General features: G+C 38.6%; 1 long non-coding RNA gene across 2 annotated transcripts in view; it reads right to left on the minus strand.

The window, feature by feature from the left end:
• LOC108581278 overlaps nt 1–22,852 on the minus strand; it is an 87,958-nt gene that overhangs the window by 12,247 nt on the left and 52,859 nt on the right. Inside the window, exon 3 of one of the 2 annotated variants that reach the window (XR_002516074.2) lies at nt 11,042–17,542. The exons of the other annotated variant lie outside the window; for it this stretch is intronic. This is a non-coding gene — a long non-coding RNA (uncharacterized LOC108581278). Of the gene's footprint in view, nt 1–11,041; nt 17,543–22,852 lie in introns of those variants that run through there. 2 annotated transcript variants of the gene reach the window in all.

Raw genomic sequence — 22,852 nt, forward strand, 5'->3', positions numbered from 1 at the left:
CCAAATTACCTGGCCAGCTATAATGACATCCTAATTGATCTCTCACTTTCACCTCCAATCCTTTCTATACATGAGGATGCATGCTTTAAAAAAAAACAAAAAACTTGTTTTAGAGATGGTGTCTCACTCTGTTGCCTAGGCTGGAGTGCAGTGGCTATTCACAGGCGCAATCATAGTGCACTCCAGCCTCAAACTCCTGGGCTGAAGCGATCCCCTTGCCTTTGCCTCCTGAGTAACTAGGACTACAGGTGCTTGCCATTGTGCCAGCCAGCAGATGTATGCTTTTAAACGTTCCTCTGATCATGCTTAATTGCACTCAGAATAAAACCTTTGCACACCAATAGGCTCTATATACTCTGGTAATTCCTACCTCTTTGTCCTTATCTTAAGCCATTCTCATTCTCTATTACTCTAATCTTCTTTCCCTTGTCCATCCAGGACATTCATATGTGTGTTCTAAGTCCTGAAATGCATTTCATCCAGCTCACTCCCACTCATCCTTTAAGCTGCAAGTCAAAATTCACATCTATAAGGAAGGCTTCTCTGAGCCTGTCCACAATCTAAATTAAAACACCCATTATATTTTTCTGTTGTACCCTTCACATCTCCTCCATAGCATGCACCACTGTTTGCCACCATGTGTTAGCGCAAATGTTCATTTATTCTCTCTTCCCTTGCCTCTTTGTTCTATATGGGCAGAAACTGCATTGTGCTCATCACTGTATCTTCACTGCCAGTACAGAACACCAGACGGTGTTGCATAAGAATTTTCTGGACCAACAAATGTACCAAGGTTGATTTTCCCATGGACTTTTTTCCTTAAAATATAGTTAACACTATAGGTGGGATACCTGAGTTCTAGCTGCTTTCTAAGGATTTAGGAAAATGTTGAAGTCCTGGAAGAAAAATGATTGATTCAAAAGTATTATAATAAGAATAGTAATTAATACTTATCACATTATTATACTAAGAAGAATAGTAATTAATACTATTCTTATTATATGTGTAATTGAGAAATGTGCTCAATTACCTTTCTACAAAACACAATAATGTGTATTAGGTGACTACAGTTTCATTCAACTCTTACATCATTACACACAAATTATACAGTCATGTGTCACTTAATGATGGGAATATGTTCTAAGAAATGTACATTAAGTGATTTCCTCATTGCACAAATATCACAGAGTGTACTTATACCAACTTAGATGGTATGGCCTAGCACACACCTAGGCTGTATGATATAGCCTATTGTTGCTAGGCTACAAACCTGTACAGCAAGTTACTGTACTGAATACTGTAGGCAATTGTAATACAAAGGTAAGTACTTGTGTATCTAAGCATATCAAAACAAAGAAAACGTACAGTAAAAATATGGTATACAAGATTTAAAAAAATGGTACTCCTATATGGTGCACTTAACATAAATGGAGCTTGCAGGACTGGAAGTTGCTCTGGGTGGGTCAGTGAGTGAGTGGTGAGTGAATGTGAAGGTCTAGGACATTACTGTACACCACAGTAGACTTTATAAACACTGTATAATTATGCTGCACTAAATTTATCTTTGAAATTTTTTCTTTCTCCAGTAATAAGTTAACCTTAGCTTACTATAACTTTTTATAAACTTTAAGCTGTTATAAACTTTAAATTTTTAAAACTCTTGGAATAATCCTTAGCTTAAAACGCAAGTACATTCCACAGCTGTACAAAAGTATTTTCTTTTTTTAGATCTTTATCCTATAAGCTTTTTCTATTAATTTTTTTTTTTACCTTTTAAACTTTTTTGTTAAAAACTAAGACAAACACACATTAAGCTAGGCCTACACAGGGTCAAGATTATCAATATTACTGTCTTCCACCTCTGCATCTTGTCCCACTGGAAGGTCTTCAGGGGCAATAACATACATGGAGCTCTCATGTTCCATGATTTCAATGCCTTCTTCTGGAATACTTTCTGAAGGACCTGAGATCCTCTCTAATCCAGCATCTTTACCAGCAACACCTCTTGCTCATGTCCACGGACAGCTGTACCAAGTGTAGAGAGCTACCCTGGTCTTTGGCTATCACTGTGTGTAAATTTGTCCCAAAGGTTACAACATGCAAATCCCAGAGAGAAGCAATCTGAGATAGCCCTGCCTTCAGCATGCTTGGGAGAATAAATATCACGTGATTAAGATTAACATAGGTCTGCTAGACTGAGAAATTATGTTTGGTTTTTTAATTTTTGTTGTCGTTGTTGTTTTTGAGAGGGAGTCTTGCTCTGTCACCCAGGTTGGAGGGTTGGAGTGCAGTGGCGCAATCTCAGCTCACTGCAACCTCCGCCTCCCGGGTTCAAGGGATTCTACTGCCTCAGCTTCCCGAGTAGCTGGGATTACAGGTGCCCACCACCATGCCCAGCTAATTTTTGTATTTCATTAGAGATAGGGTTTCAGTATGTAGGTCAAGTTGGTCTTGAACTCCTGACCTCAAATGATCTGCCCACCTCGGCCTCTGTAAGTGCTGGGATTACAGGCATGAGCCACCACACCCAGCTGAGAAATTATGTCTTAATCATATTTTAAAATGAATATCACTTCTAAAATTATTTTATTAATATATCCTTTTACTGATTGTAACTCCAGCATTTCATGCAATGATCCAAAATAATACTAAATTACTAGCATCACCTTTTTCAGAATTTTTTGGAAGATTAAAAAATTAAAAATAGAATTATTCTTTTATACAATATCTGACAAATATTTTTGCTGCCTTGGAGTACACTAGGTATAAAAAAGAAAACAAAACACAAATTTAATATTCTCTTTAAAAAACTTTCCATAAACCATTGGAAATACCACTTCAAAATAGGTATTTTCTGTGTAATATAAGCTTTGATATTCTTATCTTCAAAATTATTTACATAAAAAATAATACACATGCATAATTATAATTTACATTATTTTCTGCTGACCTAGCAGAAAGGTACCAAAAGTTAATTCTCTGAAATCAAACCTACCTATAATCTCATTAAATATGCACAATGAGTGGGTAGTTAGGGTGACATCATTTGTAGTTTTCTAAGCTCCAAAATAACTTTTTAACGATGACTTTTGTAGCTTGTAATAATCATATAAACTCAAGCGATGGTTCACGATCTATTTACTGCCATCATTACTCTTCATTCAGTTATTTTACTGCCCCCACAGGGTTACATAAACTTGCTCTGTGCCCATCTCTACCACCCATCAGCAAGCAGAGTCGAGCTGGTCAGCCAGCCGAGCAAAAACGCACAAGGCTTCTCTGTTGTTACACCAAAATGTCAGCTTTGCTGCCTGCCTCTTGCTTATGGATAAATCATCAACCCAGAAAACCTGCATGTCCAGCACCCATTGGATCTCTACCCCTAAGTGACCCATATTCAGGGCCTGCCAAAGCCTGCCAATTAATGATCCAATGGAGGAACACATTAACTACCAGATTCTCTGGGTTTCTAGGCCCTATTCCCATGGCAAGTTAGGGTATCAAAATCCAATGTCCCTGAACTATACTAACCTACTTACTGAATTGCAATTTAATATAATGGGAATTTGCCATTTCAATATATGGGCTAGATTGTTTTCAAAACTGTAGCTGATATAATGTCTACTATGTTTCTCAGAGACAATTTAACAAATTTCTCCTTGATGTAAGCATTGAGAAGTTTGTCCTTTTTAAGCAAATGGATACAATTTTGTATTAGCCAAGGAGGGCTATATATTAATAACTTGTTATATTTGCTTTTTCTTTAGCAGTTAGGAGTCAAAGAACTAAATTTACTATTTAATTCCCATGACTAGCTCACTGAGAGTTCCTGGCGTAATTATGTTCCCTTTCCTTCTAAATCAGTTTTTCCAACTTCTCTTCCCTACCACAGTAGTAGAATACAGTACAGGCTCATCAGCGACACTGATTCACTATAACCATAGCACACTGACCGAGAAGTGACTAAAGGCCCCCCCAAAAAGGTTCTTCTGTTGAGCAAAGATGTCACCTTGAGAGAACAGAGGATAGATTCTCATCAGTAACTGGTTCAATTTGAAAGTGAGGATTCAAAGCTGGGTTCTCACCCTAGATTATCCTGAGCACCTGTATTCCACTCATTCCTTTGTGCCCTCTCTCACCTCACGAGTTCAGAATCATTGATCTAAATCAGGGGTTAGTAAACTCCTGTAAAGAGCAAGATAATAAATATTTTAGGCTTTGCGAGTCTTATGGTCTCTGTCACAGCTACTAAACTTCACCACGATAGCACGGAAGCAACCATAGACAACATGTGAACAAATGAATATAACCATTTTCCAATAAAACTTTATTTGTAAAAGCATGTTGGGGGTTGAACTGGGCCATGGGTTGTAGTTTACTGACCCCTCATCTAAATGATCTCTAATACTGGTTTTTAATCTTTATTTTAATGTGTTGGTTTATGTTCAGTATGGCAACCTACTTCAAAATATTTTACTTGAATAGAAGAGTACATTATAAATAAAGAATGGAACAAAATTAAAGGACTCTACATTATAAGTAGCCTAGATACCATTTATTAAAGTCCTGGTACTGAAAATTGGCAATGAGTCTGTGCTCTTCAGAAATTTACACTCTGATGTGGGAGAAATGACAACTTTGCAAATAAGTATAACAGAAGTGCTGAACAAGAGCTGCAAACAATGTCCTGTAGGAGTTCACAAGACAGGGGTGCTTCAAACCCCAGGAACAGGAAGATATCCTGGTAGAAACGATACTGGACCTGGGAGGGATTTCACTAGGCAGAGGTGAAGGGCGAGAACATTTCAAACTGAGAGTGGTGTGGTGAGATGAAGTAGCCTGGGGTGTACACAGATATCCCTGTTTGGCTGTAATATAGGGTAAGCATAGAAGACAGTTGAGAGGTCACAATGATAAGATTAATCAAGGAAGCAAGGTTAAGAAGTTTGGGATTTTTAGTAGGCAGTAGAGAACCATGGAAGGCTTTGGAGGAGAGAAATAATTGTATCTTAATCTTTATTGAGAATCGAGAAAATTAATCTGCCAGCAGCAAATCGGAAAGAGTGAAAAGTGACCACATAACCTTTAGAAGAATGATGTTCAAGGTAGTAGAAGCAGGGAGGGAGAGGTGTATGCGTCTTCTCTGGGGCATATGCAAATCACGTGTAGGGCTTTTTCAAATTGCACAGCCTGATCCCAAAGATTTTGATATGGCTCCTATTGGAAATGCCCCTCCCACACCACTCATTACTGGTAATTGAGAATAATTCCTTTTGCAAACCATTGTTACAGTGTGCTGTGTGCCTCAAGAGCATTGGGGTAAAAAATAAAAGTTGAAAAAAATCTAAGAAGAAAGCTGTTGCAAAAACTCAGGCAAGATGTAAAAAGGAGGTAAAATATGGTGATAACAACGGGAATAAAAATGAGGGTTGAAGAGCCTTTGCTCAAACAGGACTTGCCTTACGCTTCCCCTCTGAAGTATCTGGGAGTTAGTGCAGAATCAACAGAAATGGTAATGTTAGGAGGAGCACAGGCTGGGGAAAAGGGGAGTTCAGGGATACGCATGCAGAGTCTGAAGTGTTAAGCATATTATGCAGATAAAAAGCAAACAAAAGGTTGAGCTTGTGAGTCTGAAGCTTAAAGGATTTGGGGCTGGAGGTAGAGGTGCGGCCATTGCCCAAAGGGAGGTGATAATCATAGCCATCGCTTTGCATCAGGTTGCCAAGAGACAGCATGCTTAGAGAGAAGCAAGTGCTTGAGGATCACCCATATTCTGGTGGCACAAGAAAAGAGAGAGAGCCATGAAGGAGCAGTCAGAGAAGGAGGTAGGGAAAATACACTGTTCCAGAAGCCCAGAGTCAGGTTAAATGTGGGCAACAGAAATAAGTTGGTCAAAAAACCAAGGACTGAGAAATAGGCCCTTGGACTGAGCAAAGGTGTCACTATCCACCTCCAGGAGAGCAGCAGAGGGGTTATAGCAGAACACAGGCTGCAAGGGATGGAGACATGAGCTGGGTGAGGAATTGCAAGTAGCAACTGTAAATCCTCTCGAGAAATTTGGGAGTGGTTTGTTCCTGGGATACTATAAATAACAGGAATGCAGGAAGCAAGGAAGTCGTAAGATGAAAGGGACATCTTAGTAATAGGAGAGCAGTTTGCAGTGAACAATGTTTGGGATTAACTAGCTCCAAGATTACAATCAGCCCATAGTGTGACGTGCAGGCCTTGAGATGCTCGCCCCACAAAGAATGGAGGGTTCTGGTTTTTGATAGTGGGACAGCTGAACAGTGGTCACTATTGCCATCATCAAAAGTAGTTAAGAGAGCCCCCAAGTACAAGTTGCATGGTAGGGCACTATGTAAAGTCTCTAAGCAAATGAGGCTTATATTGCAAAGAAGCTATGAATCTCAGAGAGAAAACACAAACTTTGACATGCACATTAAAAAAGAGGCAGTTGAGAATACACTGAGCTAACTGAAATAGTGACTACATATTATGGGCAAATGATGGAGACCATTCATTCTATGAGACAGAATGAGAAGACAAAGTTATAATTGGTACATAATTAGCAGTGTTGTTGGGGGAGGCTCTCATCCCTTCAGGGAGTCCAGAGAGTGTCATAACTGACAGCCACCCTCCAAATAACCACAAGGATTCACAGACCAGCTTATATCAGGAACTGTGTCAGATTTCTGGGTGTCCCAAATATCCCTCCTGAATTCTCTTCCAGCTGATTCAGCTTCCTACTAATTTCCTCATCTACAAGCTTAAGGTTTCAACCTTAAAATACTAACAAAAATATTTTACAAATGGTCTCCATCATTTGCCTATAATACGTAGTAACTATTTCAATTAGCTTAGTATATTCTCAAATGTAGGAAGGTATCATCAACCACCACCCATACACTTCTTCTTCCACCTCTTTCTGCATGAGGTCCTTGTACTTTTGTATCCCTGTACTTTTGTGATTTTCTGTGATCAGAGCCCAGTCTGACAGTACAATCAGTGTTAACGTAAACACAAGGGAGAGGAACATTTCTAAAATGTATTCATCCTCAGATGCCACTTGTTCAAAAGCCCCTGGTCCTTGAAGTACCTGAGAAACGGAATGTTTGGGACCCTGGGAATTCTGTGCCTCAGATAAGAGAACTGTCGTCATTTTTTCAGGGAGAGAGAAAGAAGCAGCCACCATTTCTTACAGGATGTGAACAATATCTTGTGTTGTGATGATGGCAAAAGCCAAAAGTGCTTTTTCAGACTTTGTCACCGTGTCTGCAAAGCTGAGCTGGGCAGAATTTAACAGCCCAGGCAATCTTGGCTGCTGGTTTGACTTTCCAGAGTTCACTTTTCCCCTGTTGAAAAGGCTTCTCTTAATTATTTTTGGATTGAGCCTCATAGACAGGGAGTTTGCTGGATCTCCCCATCCCAGCAGGCACACACCTGGGGGATGTTATTGTGCCCCCCACAGCTGGGTTAGAGTCAGTTGAATGACAGGGCAGACAAGCTTGGGTGATGTGTTAAGGTATTTCAAATAGTCATGTAACACATCGTAGCCCTTCTCTCATAAGAGAAGACCTTTACAATTCCTGTGCTCCAAAACACTTCCTCTGGCACTGCCATCCCTATTCTGATCCAAACCATCCATTCTAGGCCAGGCCATTGAGAAATTTCCAACTCATGCTCCTAACAACATAGCTACAATGGAGACCCATTTCAGTGAGATTCTGTCCTTCTTCTGAATAAAACTAGCACTAAACTCAACAGCTTATGACTTTGTCTTTACTGGATACCAGCCACATATCCTTGATGGTCCTACTGGGAGGGCCAGCAGTCTTACTTGTGGCCTGTCATGGGGCTCTTTATATTCTTTGGCAGGAGTGGATAAAGTAGTAATAGAGTGACCACACAGCAACCACTGGAAGACCACCCAGTAAGTAGCTTAGGAGAGCAGCTCATCCACAGAGAGCCTCTCAAGCTCCTGGTACACTTTCCCATCCCATGTGAAGTCCTGAGAGAGGCTGGGAGACGTTTTCAATTACAGAATCATTAGCAAATGATCCACATACAGCCCTGTCTCTTGCCTTCTTTTGATCCTCCCTGAGCTGGTCTTGGTACTGAAATAAGGCAGAAGCTGAGGCCCAATCCACCACTCCAGTATCTCTAGAATCCATCATTTCAGGGGAAATTTTTAAGCTTCTGCAGAGCAAAAAATAGCATAATTTCAGAAAAAAGCAAACAACAGATTGTCATCCATATTTGCTGAAAATATTTTCCCCAAAGAGTTAATATTTATATTACATAAAAACTCATATAAAATGATAAGAAAAAATGTCTAACTACTGCCACTTATCAGCAATTCAACTTTGGGTATGAAATTTAATTTCCTCAAGACCCAGTCTCCTCATCTATAAGATGCAGGTACGAGTACCCACCTTCTGAGGTTCTATGTAGATTAAGTGAGAAGATGCATTTCAAGTGCCAAGAGCAGGGTCTGAGCTCTCTTCTCTTCTTTGCTCCTCAAGTACTCCAACACCAAAATGGGGAAAGGCCAGAACAAACAATGTTATGTTGGAGGGAATACAATTAGGAAACAAATATGAGGAAATATTCAACCTTCCTAGCTATCCAAGAATTGCAGATTGTAGGACACCTTACATCTATTATTTTACAGGACAAATTAAAAATAATGACATTGCGTCACCATTGTCGATGACGTTGTCAGGAGGACTGTGCATCTATCCATTCACTAACAAGGCTGCTACAAACCAGAACAACCTTTTTGGAAAGCCATTTGGCAATACCCTTAAAGACATAAAATGTTCATATCCTCTCACCAGTTATTCCTATCCAAGAAATGTCTTCTAAGGAAACAGCTGAAAGATGAGCAAAACTACTAGCACAAATATTTTTGTTGCTACAAGATTCATTACGGTGAAAGATCCAGAAACAACTTAGTGTCCAATATCAGGTAAACAAGTAATTTAATTACATAAGGGAAAAAAACAGAGAATATAAAATTGTGCCTGTATTATAGTTGCATCATATGTGTGCATGTAAAACAAGGAGTAGATAAGAACATGAGTAAATTTTAAAGGACTGTTAGAATCTGAGAAATGATTGTATTGCAGTAATTTTTGCTTGACTTTGATTTCTCATATTGTTGCTGCAATATTGTTTGTACAATAAGTAATTCTTTTAAAAAGTAACTTAATCCCATTTCCACAGCTTTCACTATAACTAGGACCTCTTCACCCCTTGGCTAGATCAGGTGCTCATTTCCTGATGGATCTCCTCTCATTGTGCTTCTCCTCCTACAATCGACAGGGACTTCCTCATTTGTTCCAGACACTGTGCCTTTAATAAATTTTTGTAAGGCACTTTAAATACATTCCAGGTATGTTAAATACATTTTTGTCATATGTAATGCTCACAACCACTCATGAGGAAGGTATGACAGTCATCTGGCAGAACAATCCATACCAATGGATTGAGCTAGCTATCCTCCCAGGGGGCCAGCACACGAAGCAGACACCCTAATTATCCACTGCCAGCTGAGACCATACTGGGGCTTTTTCTGTGAGGTTCTTGGCCATGAGAGATGCAGAGAAGCACACAATGTGTCCAAGCAGATATTAGCTCTGCTGTGTCAATATCCAAAAATATTTAGCCCTACAGTAAGCAGATGAGGAACTGACGTTTAATCCCCCAGCCTAAAGTTTGGGTGTCATTTGTGCTCTAGAATCTGAAGTACAACCTACATTTATCCAACTTCAGTTTGAATATAGTTAGCTTTTAACTAGAAGTGACAATAAAGTGTTTATCTTCTTATTTCTATAAAGACAAGATGGAAATCTACCATCATAAGGCCCACTCCAGGGAGCTAAAGGCAGAATAGTTGTTATAGATTATTCTCCTCCATTGAATTCCTTTTACTCCACAATCTACAAAGTCCAACCAAAAGGAAAATGACAGATAATTTTCAACACACTACTGAGTATAGAGCAGGTATTTAATGAATATTCACTGACAGAATTAACGATCTGCTCAAAACCCAGGCAAGAGTGTAAAGTCAGTTTTCAAAGCCCCCAGGCTCCCCGCTCCACTTTCTTTGCCCATCTTTTCCTATCATTTCTACTCCACCACTCAACTCTTACTATTATTCCGCATGCCCTCTCTTCTACCCATGAGAATCTACTTTTACAAAACGCTATGTTAAATATCCAACTATTCATATGGAAATTTTTTGAGTTCATTATCACTTGTGCTGGAAAATCTCAGGTCAAAGAAACAACTCCCTAACTGTGAAATGTTACATTTCTAGGTATCGGCCACTAGAGAAAACAACAACTAGAGAGAGGCGGCTGTCAGTGAAATCTTTAAATGACAGTTGAAAGAAGTGTGCTAGTTCATTCAAAAAATGCATGCAAAAGGCCTATTTATTATCACAGGCATACCTTAAGTCACTCTCACTCTCTCCAAACCATAAATATATATATTATCCAACTATACTTGGGTATCTTCAATATGCTTTATGGGCTCTGTTTTTTTATTCTTGTATGTTCATTCTCTCTCTTTTTTCTTCTTTTACTCTTTTTGAGTCAAGGTCTCGCTCTGCCACCAAGGCTGGAGTACAGTGGTGCGATCTCCACTCACTGCAACCTCAATTTCCCAGTTTCAAGTGATCCTCCCATCTCAGCCTTCCAAGTAGCTGGGGCTACAGACACAGACCACCACACCTGGCTATGTTTTAAAATATTTTGTAGAAATACGGTCTCGCTATGTCACTCAGGCTAGTCTTGATCTCCTGGGCTCAAGTGATCCACCTGCCTTGGCCTCCTGAAGTGCTGAGATTAAAGGCATAAGCCACTGTGCCTAGCCTGTATGTTCATTCTTAAATTTAAAGAAATGAATACACCAAGAAGCTTTTCTATTATTAAGTATAGATAAATAAAACTAATAGATAAATAAAAACTGCCCTGAAATTAATTTCTTTAAATCCCTTAAATTTAAAGTAATTAATACACTAGGAAGATTTTCTACTATAAGGTACAGATAAATAAAACTGATAGATAAGTTTAAACTGCCCTGATTACATAATATCTATGAAGGGTAATTACCTCTATGCAAAACAAGTTAATGCAACAGCTGAAAACAGCATTAAGATATAAAAAAGGGCATTTGCCAAAGTCCTTAAGGTCACCAGATTGATTAAACTTGACATCTGTCTAACTTAATAGGGCTGATCTAAGGAATTTGGCTCTGCTCTTCTTATCCATTGTTGCTTCAGTTGAACCTTGTTAACAGCTTTATTAGTGTCAGACTAGATAAGAGGGATCAGCCTTTCCACCTTCATCCACAGGGTTTCCTGGTATGTAGATTCAGAGAATGAAAAAAACCAACCACTTTTAGAATTTGCTCTCTCTGAAAAGAAAAATTATTATTGAAACTATTCTTGGACCTCAATTGGAAATATTCATTTTATTTGACCAGGAGGTTAGCCAACTGCAAGGAACAAAATATATTTTCTGATTAAAGAGTTTTACCTGACTGGGATGACATTCACATTTCTTGCAGAGGATGGACTAGTCAGGGACTCCAGTTGTGTTTCAGTGATCTTGAGAGGACAGTCTGCTTAACAGGCTGGGCAGTAATTGACGATCATGTTACACTGGCAGAACAATCCATACCAATGGATTGAGCTAGCTGTCTTCCCAGTGGGGCAGCACACGAAGCAGACACCCTAATTATCCACAGCCAGCTGAAGCCATACATGCTGGGGCTTTTCCTGTGGGCTTCTTGGCCATGAGAGATGCAGAGAAACACACAATGTGTCCAAGCAGATATTAGCTCTGCAATGTCAATATCCAAAGAACATTTAGCCCCACAGTAAGCAAAGTGTTAGTCTAGTAGCCCTGGAATCCACACTGAGAACCCTCCCTCAACTTCCTCAGACCCTTGACTTTGGAAGTGAATCCTGGAATAATGAATCATGACTAGGATCAACTTAAATACTAAAATCGAAAATCATTGCCAGAAATTCTCTCTACGTTAAATTTATTAGCATATACCACCAGTATTTCTCTCCTTTCTCTTTCTCAATCTTTTGCTCTATTAATATTTTCTTCTCTCTTTTGGAATCAAAAACTTTGAACTATTATACATGTAAATGATATGGAAGTCGGGTTAATAGATAATCACGTGTTGATCTTGAAAGATAAAAGAAGAACCCTATTTTCTCACATAAAATTGCAGTTATATTCAGATATTTTCATACAATGAACCTGAAGGAGGCTAAATCTTACAGGGTACAATTTCTCAAATCCTCAAGACCAGGAAAATCTAATAAGTAATTTGAATTTCCTTGCATGTGAACAAAGACTTCTTGAGAGCCTGCTCAGGGTCCATCGGGTCTGGTCGCTGTTTTCTCCTCCAGCCTCACCACTCCCTTCACCTCCCCAGGCTTGGATTCCAGGCTCTGCTATGCCTGCTGAATGCCCCAGGTCGACCTGCTTAGACACAGGTGCAGGGTGGTAAGATGGTAAGCACTGACACAGCCTTGCTCTTCTTTGGCTGGCTATTGCTCACCCACCCTTCAAAAGCCCTTCTTCCAGGAAGCCGGCTCTGACCTCCTGTGCATTCCACCTTGCCCTGTGAATACCCTACGATAGCACTGTCATGTTCATGGTAGTAATAAGGCTAAATTTTTTGTCCACCCACCAGATTATGTCTAAAAAATCTTTCTATTAAAAGCACTAAGCCCCATACCTGGCCTATGCTAAGAACACAGTATCTGTTAAATGACGATGGATGGATGGATGGATGGACAAATGAATGAATAAATGAACACTAACTTTTTTGCCTATGACATTTTCCCCCTATTCCTTTATCCAGTTATTAAAACTCTTCTTATCTCATCCATGGCAGGTAATGAATATACAAAAAAAAAAATCATTAAAACTATGTAAGCATAGAGTTTTAACATTCGATTGTGCTGATGGCTGCACAGGTCTGTGAATTTACTAAAAATTACTGAATTATACTAGTGAATTTTATAGCATGTAAATTATACCTCATTACAGCTGTTACAAAACTGAATAGAAAATAGAATGTTTATATTATAGACTGGTCCAAACTGAGAGCATTTCAGAAGTGAAAAATGGTTTAGAAAGTGGTGTGATAGGTGAGAGAAATGACAATGCAAATTGCTTATTGAATTTTTGTTGTTATTGTTAGTGAAATTGTTTATCACCTGGACCTGGACAAGACATTGCTAGGAACTTTGCAGTAAATGTATTTAAAGAGAGGATGAGAGTTCACATAATGAAACTGGCCTATTTCCAAATTGGTAGAAGAGACTCACCTAATTTCAGAGTTTCGTTCATGGTTTGAAAACAACAACAATTTTTTTTAATCCCACTTTTATTGAATTAATTAATTAGGTTCAAATTAAGTAATTCAGCTCTAAAAAACTGTCAACAGTAAATTAAAAACAGTAAAATTTTACAATGAAACTTTATTGACTTAATTTTTGTAGTTTGCTCTTTCTAAGCCAATTACTGTGATATCTGTTTTTAATCAGCTTTACTGTCTCTTAATTTTCCTTAAAATTTTCTTTGGGGTTTTCCAGGTTTTGTCTGCTTGGTTGGAAATGAAGTAATTTCTCTACATAGTCCCTAGTGTCTAAATCATGAAATAATAGTTCTGCTTTTAAGTTTTTAACTTCTTTAAATTGAGAAAGCATATATTTTAAATAAGTTATCTTTTATAAATAATAATCAACGCTTTCATCTGTCAAAGTCATGTTGAAAATTTCTTTCCAACCTCATTCTTAATGATATCTCCACCTTTCTGATAGAATTTATTATTAAGGAGGGAAATCCCACCACAACAGTAACTTCAGACCTCTCTTCTTTGTGTAGATAGCCTGAGGTATAAATCCAACATGCAAATCATTCTTTTCATTACCTGCCTGTTAAAACATAGAATAAAAGTTAAAGACAATGAATTCCTGTTGGAAACATCAAAGTTAAATATACTCAATAGCAGACATTGAATAAAATCAAATATGAAAAAACCGAAGGCTAAGTTGTTATAAACATCAGTTGGCATGCCTTAAAATCCATGGTGGTCTAAAATCTCCGCTTTATATTTCAAAGGATCTGAATAAAGACAGTTTCACAGTTGCTCCCAAGTCTTCACATCTGAAAGAATCCTTTTACAGTTCTAAAAGGGACTGATTTGATATGTATTACAGGGCCGTCATGGTCTTGCAAGCAATCAGTGATTTACATTTGTAACCATATTTCCAAATGTGAATATCTTTTTTATGAGGTGGGGGGATGTGAGGGGTACATAGACCATTCACAGCTGTTTTTGCCGAGCAGTTGCTTTTTATTTGTGTCCATTACTGAATTCAGTGCTTCTGCCATTTCCATACTTGTTATTAGTTTTTTTGTGTGTGCTATTGTTGTTCTGATCAAAAGCACGCATTACATTCTTTCTAAATTATATGTCACTTTGTTGTGAGTGTTATATCTGGCAATTTAATAGTCTGTGAACAGGAAAGCTTTGAAATGACTGTCCTCTGTCCTTTGGCATAAACCAATTACCAGGATTTAAACTTATCTGACAAAAACCACAGTGACAGATCTGAGAACAAAGTGGTTTTAAATCGTTATTTTTTAAATCTTTAACCTTTCCTGTTTTCTATAACTAGATGTTGTAAAGTACGGTATGTGATCATAAAAATAGTATCAGCTTTTCTTATTTCCTTAATAAAAAGTGTGTCTTCCAGACTTTCCTCTTTGTTTTAGTGATGAGCAATAGCTTAAATTTGTTTGCATGAACTACCTCTGATGGCTGCAATAGCCTTAGAGATACACATACAAATACATCAGAACCAAGACTGAGTCCTAAAAATAGAATTTGATTCTTGAAGAAACATATGCAATTGTTTTTCAAGTTTTCTTTAAAGGAAAGGAATTTAAAGCAGAAATACTTTTTCTTAACTTAAAACTATCTGGGAGGTATCAAACCAGGTTAAGAATGTGAAACTCGCCAGTTTCCCTGCAGAATGTTAGAGTGTTTTGTTAGCTGAGGACAATTATTATTCATTATACATCTATAGAAGCATTCTTAAGGCTCTACTTGGTACCAAAAGAATACAGAGAAAATGTAGTATGTGCTCCCCAGGCACTCCTTCAGCAAAGCAGCTCCCAGGCAATTTGACGCAGTGACAAAGTAGACTATTTTCCCCAACCACATATTGCCCCAAAGTTGACATCACTTTCCCAAGCCATGAAAGCGTTGAAAGACTAAAAGATCTACCTGGCTAATAGGATATGAACTAAAATAATGAAAGGCACTTTTCTTTGGTTATTCTCAAACAGACCATAAATATTTACATCCCATTATAAAACACCTTAACAGCTTGGTGAGATTGAATGCAATAGCACTTAATGCAATATAACTCCAAACACTTTACAGCTCCAATGGACTTTATAACTACACCTTAGTTTGTCATACAGGAAGATCTGTGAGTTGACTGGTTAATGTTCTTTGTTTTAAAAACACGCAAAAGTAACACTATATGCACTATATGGACAGTACTTACTAAAATACCATCTATATTTTATGTATAGTTTCACCAAAAAGACCATGTGAGCCCTCAAGAAATAAGACAAAGGCAATACATTTTGCTTCCTGAGTGTGATTGTGCCAGTTTTCTACACATCTTATAAAAAGGAAAATGCATATGCCTAACACAAAGCACCGTATGTCCCATGAACCTTAAATTTAAATAGTGCTTTATGGTTCACCAAGCATTTTCTCATTAGTTTCTTATTTGAACATCAAAACAATCCTCTAACATAAGAAGAAGAGGAAGGAAGAATGCAGTGCAAGAGGGAGAGAATGGATATTTATTGAGCACCTACTATGTACCAAATACCATTGGAATGTGGCATTTATTCATTGGTGGCATTGTAACAACCATGTGAGATACATGTTTTCATCTTGCAGTTGAGGCTCGGAAGGATTAATTACCTTAGCTAGTGTTACATAGGTAATAACAGCAGAGCTGGGGTTGAATCCCAAGTCTTATTCCAAAAAGAAAGTATTCTTCCTTCTGTTCAAGTAGCCACCAATGTTGACTCTTGAACAACTCTGAGATTATGGTATTCCAAAATTGTGCTGTTATAGTGTCCTTTCCTTTATGAAGTATCAAAGCTTTTTGAAGTATCCTTTAATGATTGCTCTTTGAAGTATCCTTTTTTGTGGCAAAATAAAATACTGGGGAGCCCATATTAGTCTCCCATCTTTTCTTTTGATTCTACAGGATGATGAAGCACAGAACTCTGTAAGCAAGTGCATTCTGGTTTTCTCCATACAATGATCTAATTCAGTCCTACCAAATATGATCACAGAACACCATCCTCTACATGTCTAGAGAAATGGGATGGGGAAGAGAAAGTCAAAATCTCTGGTTTATGAGCAATATATGAATGATTCCCAAGCAGATAAACAAAGATAAATTACCTTTCAACCCATTTACTACTACCCCTGTTACTTCCTATCTATTAATACATGTGAGAGGAGGACAGAGGATACTGTATCAAGGAATTATCCAAATGCTTTTCTTCATGTTTTGTCTGCTGGCCCAGTGGATCTCAACTATATTCTTGAGACCCCAAGAGTTCTGGGGCAGCACCTTAGGACCCATTAAGTGGCAGTGGTAGGAGGCAAAGGGAGCATGCAGTTCAATACGATCAGCAATATTTTAGCTATTTCACATATGCAGGTTTCATTTTATTTCTCTTAAGAAAGACCTTTGCAATATATGAACACATATGTATATATAAAAATAAAGAAAGATAGATAGACACTGAAAACCACCACCCTTAGCTTAATGCTTATCAATCCCCACATGGCAAAAAAAAAAAAAATAGTGTACAAACCTAGTAATATGGTTTAGCAAATGATTTGTAATATTACAAAATTACAGTCAATTTTAGCGCAATGAATTAACTTTTAAAAAGGTGATTTGTGACTGAATGTTTTGTTAACCTGCTTTAGAGAAAATAAATGTATGATTTACATCTCAAGGTGCTCAGAATATCTGGCCAGCAATGACATAGGTTTTATAATGACAAAAAAGAACAAAGAAATTAATTAATACAGGCAAATCTTGTTTTATTGTGTTTCTCTTTCCTGCACTTCACAGGTGCTGCATTTTTTTGCACATTAATTTGTGGCAACCCTGTGCAAGCAAGTCTATGGGTGCCACTTTCCCAACAGCATGTACTCACTTTCATGTCTCTGTGTCACATTTTGGTAATTCTTACAACATTTCAAACTTATTGATTATTATCATATCTGTTACGGCTATTTGTGATCAGTGATCTTGGCTGTTACTTTGCAGTTGTTTGGGGGCACCACAAACGGTGCCCACATAAGATGGCAAACATAATCAATCAATGTTGTGTCTGTTCTGGCTTCTCCATGGACTGACGATTTTCTTTCATCTCTCTGCTTCTCCTAAGGCCTATTACCAAAGACACAATGATATTAAAATTAGGTCAGTTACTAACACTACAATTACCTCTAAGTGTTCAAGTGAAAAAGAGTCACATGTCTCTCACCTTTCATCAAAAGCTAGAAATGATTTTTGATTTTTGAGGACGGCATATCAAAAGCTGAGACAGGCCAAAAGCTAGGCTTCTTGTACCAATTAGCCAAATTGGAATGCAAAGGAAAAGTTCTTGAAGGAAATTAAAAGTGCTACTCCAGTGAACACATGAATGATAAGAAGGCAAAGCAGTTTTGCTGCTGATATGGAGAAAGTCTGAGTGGTCTAGATAGAAGATCAAACCAGCCACAATATTCTCTTAAGCCAAAGCCTAATTCAGAGCAAAGCCCTAACTGTCTTCAATTCTATGAAGGCTGAGAGAGGAAACTGCAGAAGAAAAGTCTGAGGCTAGCAGAGGTTTGTTCACGAGGTTGAAGGAAAAAAGTCATCTCTATAACATAAAAGTAAGGGGTAAAGCAGCAAATACTGATGGAGAAGCTGCAACAGGTTATTCAGAAGATCTAACTAAGATCAATGACAAGGGTGGCTACAACAGATTTTCAATGTAGATGAAATAGCTTTAAATTAGAAGAAGATGCCCTGTAAGATGTTCATAGTTAGGAGAAGTCAATGTCTGGCTTCAAAGCTTCAAAGGACAGGTTGACCGCATATTTGAGTCAAACGCAGCTGGTGACTTTAAGTTGAATCTAATGATCTTTTACCATTCTAAAGGCCAGGCATGGTGGTTCATGCCTGTAATCCCAGCACTTCGGGAGGCTAAGGCAGGAGGATCACTTGAGGTCAGGAGTTCAAGAACAGCCTGGCCAACATGGTGAAACCCGGTTTCTACTAAAAATACAAAAATTAGCTGGGTGTGACGGTATGTGCCTACAATCCCAGCTACTCGGGAGGTTGAGGCGGGAGAATCACTTGAACCCAGGAGGTGGAGGTTGCAATGAGCTGAGACTGTACCACTGCACTCCAGCCTGGGCTACAGAGCAAGACTCCATCTCAAAAAAAAAAAAAAAAAAAAAAGAAATTACCACAGCCAACCCACCCAACCTTTAGCAACCATGCCCTCATCAGTCAGCAGCCAGCAACATTGAAGTAAGACCCTCCACCCTCCACCAGCAAGATATCATGACTCACTGAAGGCTCAGGGGATCATTGGCATTTCTTTTTTTTTTTTTTTAAAGCAATGAAGACTTTTTAATTAATGTATGTATGTTGTTTTTTAGACAAAATGGCATTGCATACTTAATAGACTATAGTATAATGTAAACATAACTTTTATATGCACTGGGAAAGCAAGAAATGTGTGTGACTTGCTTTATTGCAATATTTGCTTATTGCAGTGGTCTGAAACCAAACTTGCCATATCTCTGAGGTATATCTGTATTTTAAATAAAGAGGTTAGTTTGAAAGACCAAACTGGTTCAAAGCATGGAACCTATATTGAAAGAAAGGTCATTACAAAGTTGTCAGATTTTTCCTCATCAGGCTTTTTGCCTTCTCAGCAGTCTAATTTCTACAACCTCTCTTGATCCTCACTAAACTCCAAAAGTTAACCTACAGCATGTAGTACTGTTAGATGCAAAAATTGGCATCCAGAGTATTCTGACTAGGTCTTCTGACATGTGGCAGAGCCAGGAACCCTGGACCTATGCTTCATCCACTAACACTTGCCTAAGGGCTGATAGAAATTCCCGCCTTTTAAGAAACAAATAAGTATCTAACCGTGCCACTAAGCTATAAAATTGGATTAAAGGTTAATATTAATGAATTCATATTAACAATGCTGACAGTAACTGTACTACTTGACAGATTTTTAGTATGAGTATCAAAGTCATATGTGAAGAATACTGTTAAAATAATTACATTAGGATTTCACAGCATCCACCATCAGGATTTCTTCTCTGACAACAAAAAAGAAAACCTTCTCTAACCTGAGCCAGGTAAATGCCACTGAAAGTCTTGCTGTCTGGACTTGACTTCTATTTGTGACACCCACGATTTGAGAGTTCTAAAGCATTTTTAAAGTGTTTCTCTTTTAAAGAAAAGGAAGAAAACTCTTATTTTTGAATGTCTTACTATGTGCTAACCTAATTTAATCTTCATGAGCTGTAATATGCAGGGGATATCAGTGAGTTTTGAATTGAAGGTTATTTTCCTGTTGTTTTTGCAGTGGTGGTCATTCTAGCATGGTTGATCATTTGTGTCATTCTGAAGCAGCCATTGCTGAAGAGGCCTTTTGATTGCTGAAACAGTAGTACAACCTCCCACTGCTGTCTTGTCTGTGAGGACACTCACCCATCTAGTTCCAAAGCAACTTGTTTGTATACCATCTCACCTGTCTTTGCAATCATGTGATGACATAGACAATGTCCAAATCCCTCTTTCCTGAGAGATTGCCTAGGGCAATCATTGAGAGCTATAAGAATACAGTAAGAGTTGATGAAATTAAGAATACATCCAGAACCAAGAATTAAATAGACCAGAAAGCTAGAAAAGGAAATACACATGAACCACCCAACCAAGTGGTATCTCCTAGCAGAAATCAAAAACAAGGACAGCGGACCAGGATGATGATAACAGCAAAACTGTCCCTTTTGACATAAGTGACATGGTGACATGCACAGTAAAAGGAACATAATTAAAACTTAAGTAGATCCTCCACCCCATCCCCAATGCTCATTTCCCTAGCTTGGCCCCCACTCCATTCCCTGCTCTTTTCCTTTTAAGGATAGGACATAGAAACTAGGATTGTTTTGCCTGAATGTAGTTCTGGGTCAGAAGCAAAAAATAAATATCAAACCATTACACAACTTTTCCCTGAGGATCAGAAATAAGGTGAGTGCACCCATTGCATTAATTTCTTATTAATTTTTTAAGAAGAGAGTCCAATGGTTTATTTTTAAGGTCATGAAAGACCATGAAACTCTTGGCTATTTTCTGCTGTTACCATATGGCCCAATTATATCATTTGCATTTTACGCTTCACAATGTGGTCCCCAGTGAAAGAGATACATCAGGGACCTGTGGACTGGAGGAGTTCGAAGTTTCAGGCAAAATTAGTATAATGCAAGCCCTTAGCCTCCTCCTCTCTGCCATATAAGGTGTGCCTCTAGTACTCCCTGGAAAGAAGAAATTCCAGAGAAATTGACTGGCTTTACTATTTCTCCAGCTTGGATAGCTGTGCATATTCCAGTCTCCTGGTTTGTTTTCTCATCTTGTAAATTGCATAGCTTCACATATTTTGCTAAATGTCCATGGCTTTCGTCTCCATTCTGCTGGCTTCATTAAAAAGTATTTCTACCTTGAGCTCTGATCCAGGGAAAACCATGGTGGTTTTACATTAGTCATGGCTGGTTTTCTTCTAAGCTAGCTAATAACACACCTTGCCAGCACATGGATTCATTTCTTTCCAAAGACCACCTGTCTGGTCCACATAATAAATTTTTGCTTTCCCATTTGTATGACTGTGACCCAGTTTCTTGTGAAATAATGACTCTATTCTTAACACATTTAAGACACAGGTACCCTCTCCCTGCCCTGGGTTTTATTGTACAGCTTTCTATACCAAACATTTTAGAATGCACTGAAAATGTCCTTCTTATTCTTTTGCCTGAAAAAAGGCATTAGTCTCAACAGTTAGCCATTTTGTACTGCCCAAGAGCAAAGTTAGAGAAGCTACATAACTTAAACAACAAGGGGCAAGGTCATAGATAACAGCCACTAACTGAACCCCCATTATGCAAACATAAAAAATGAGGGTCAGAGCAGTCAAGTGACCTTATCAAGCTGAACAACCACCAAAGAAAAGAATTGGGCCTAGAACCCAGATCTTCTTCTTTTTTTTTTTTTTTTTTGGAGATGGAGTCTCACTCTGTCGCCCAGGCTGGAGTGCAGTGGCCAGACCTCAGCTCACTGCAAGTTCGCCTCCCGGGTTTACGCCATTCTCCTACCTCAGCCTCCCGAGTAGCTGGGACTACAGGCGCCCGCCACCATGCCCGGCTATTTTTTTGTATTTTTTTTTAGTAGAGACGGGGTTTCACCATGTTAGCCAGGATGGTCTCGATCTCCTGACCGCGTGATCCGCCCGTCTCGGCCTCCCAAAGTGCTGGGATTACAGGTTTGAGCCACGGCGCCCGGCCCAGAACCCAGATCTTCTAACACGTAATGCAGTCTTCTACCCGTGACAGTACACAGCCTCACATTTACTTCGTAAAATTCCTTCATAAAACAATGGTTTTATATACAACAGTTTAACAGAGTAAAGAGAGTAAAAGTCACAAAACAAGTTTTTTGGAGATATTTAAGCCCTTGCAGGCAGGGTGCAGTGGCTCATGCCTGTAATCCTAGCACTTTAGGAGGCCGAGGCAGGTGGATCACTTGAGGTCAGAAGTTCAAGACCAGCCTGACCAACATAGTAAAACCCCATGTCTGCTAAAAATACAAAATTAGCCGGGCATGGTGGTGCATGCTCTGTAATCCCAGCTGCTCGGAGGGCTAAGGCAGGAGAATTGCTTGAACCTGGGAGGCGGAGGTTGCAATGAGCCAAGATCATGCCATTGTACTCCAGCCTGGGCAACAAGAGTGAAACTCTACCTCCAAAAATAAATAATAGATAAAAAAATTTTAAAAAAATGCAAAGACCAGATGCCTTTGCCTTATCTACTTCAATGCATAATATGATTCTATGAACTCTCTTTGAGAAATCAAAGAATATTCTATTTCTTTAATATATTCAAAGATACTCTATTTACAGTTTAGAAAAATGGGATCTCACTGGGCCTGGAACCAAGGGGCCCTCTTTTCAGCTGCAGGGTCAAATTTCCCATCAACTCAGCCTAAGCCCAACACTAGCACTTGGGCAAAGTTTCACACATGTCACCTCTCAGTTCAAAGGAGTCACCTTCAATTCAGGAACTGATACAATTCTCCCAGTGGAAGTGGCTTAGAATATTTCCTCTTCCATCCCAGAGGCAGCAAGATGATGGAAACTTATGACCAAGAATACAATGAGCATTCAAGGTATCTGGTTTTCTCAGCCCCAGGCATGGATTAAACTTTTATAGGTCACTAGTAGCAATATGGTGACTATAAATGTCTAATTTTGACATGTAAGAACATGAATCTTTCAACATTTGAGCCACTTCATTATTCTCCTTGGGATGATAAGATAACTTTCACTTGGCTTGGATAACTTTTTATTTTTTTTTCCGGGAAATGTGGGCAACCCATGATCAATAGAACGAGAGCCACTGAGAAAGAATAATTAACAAA

This window comes from Papio anubis, chromosome 10, assembly GCF_008728515.1.
Source record: "Papio anubis isolate 15944 chromosome 10, Panubis1.0, whole genome shotgun sequence".
NCBI lineage: Eukaryota > Metazoa > Chordata > Mammalia > Primates > Cercopithecidae > Papio > Papio anubis.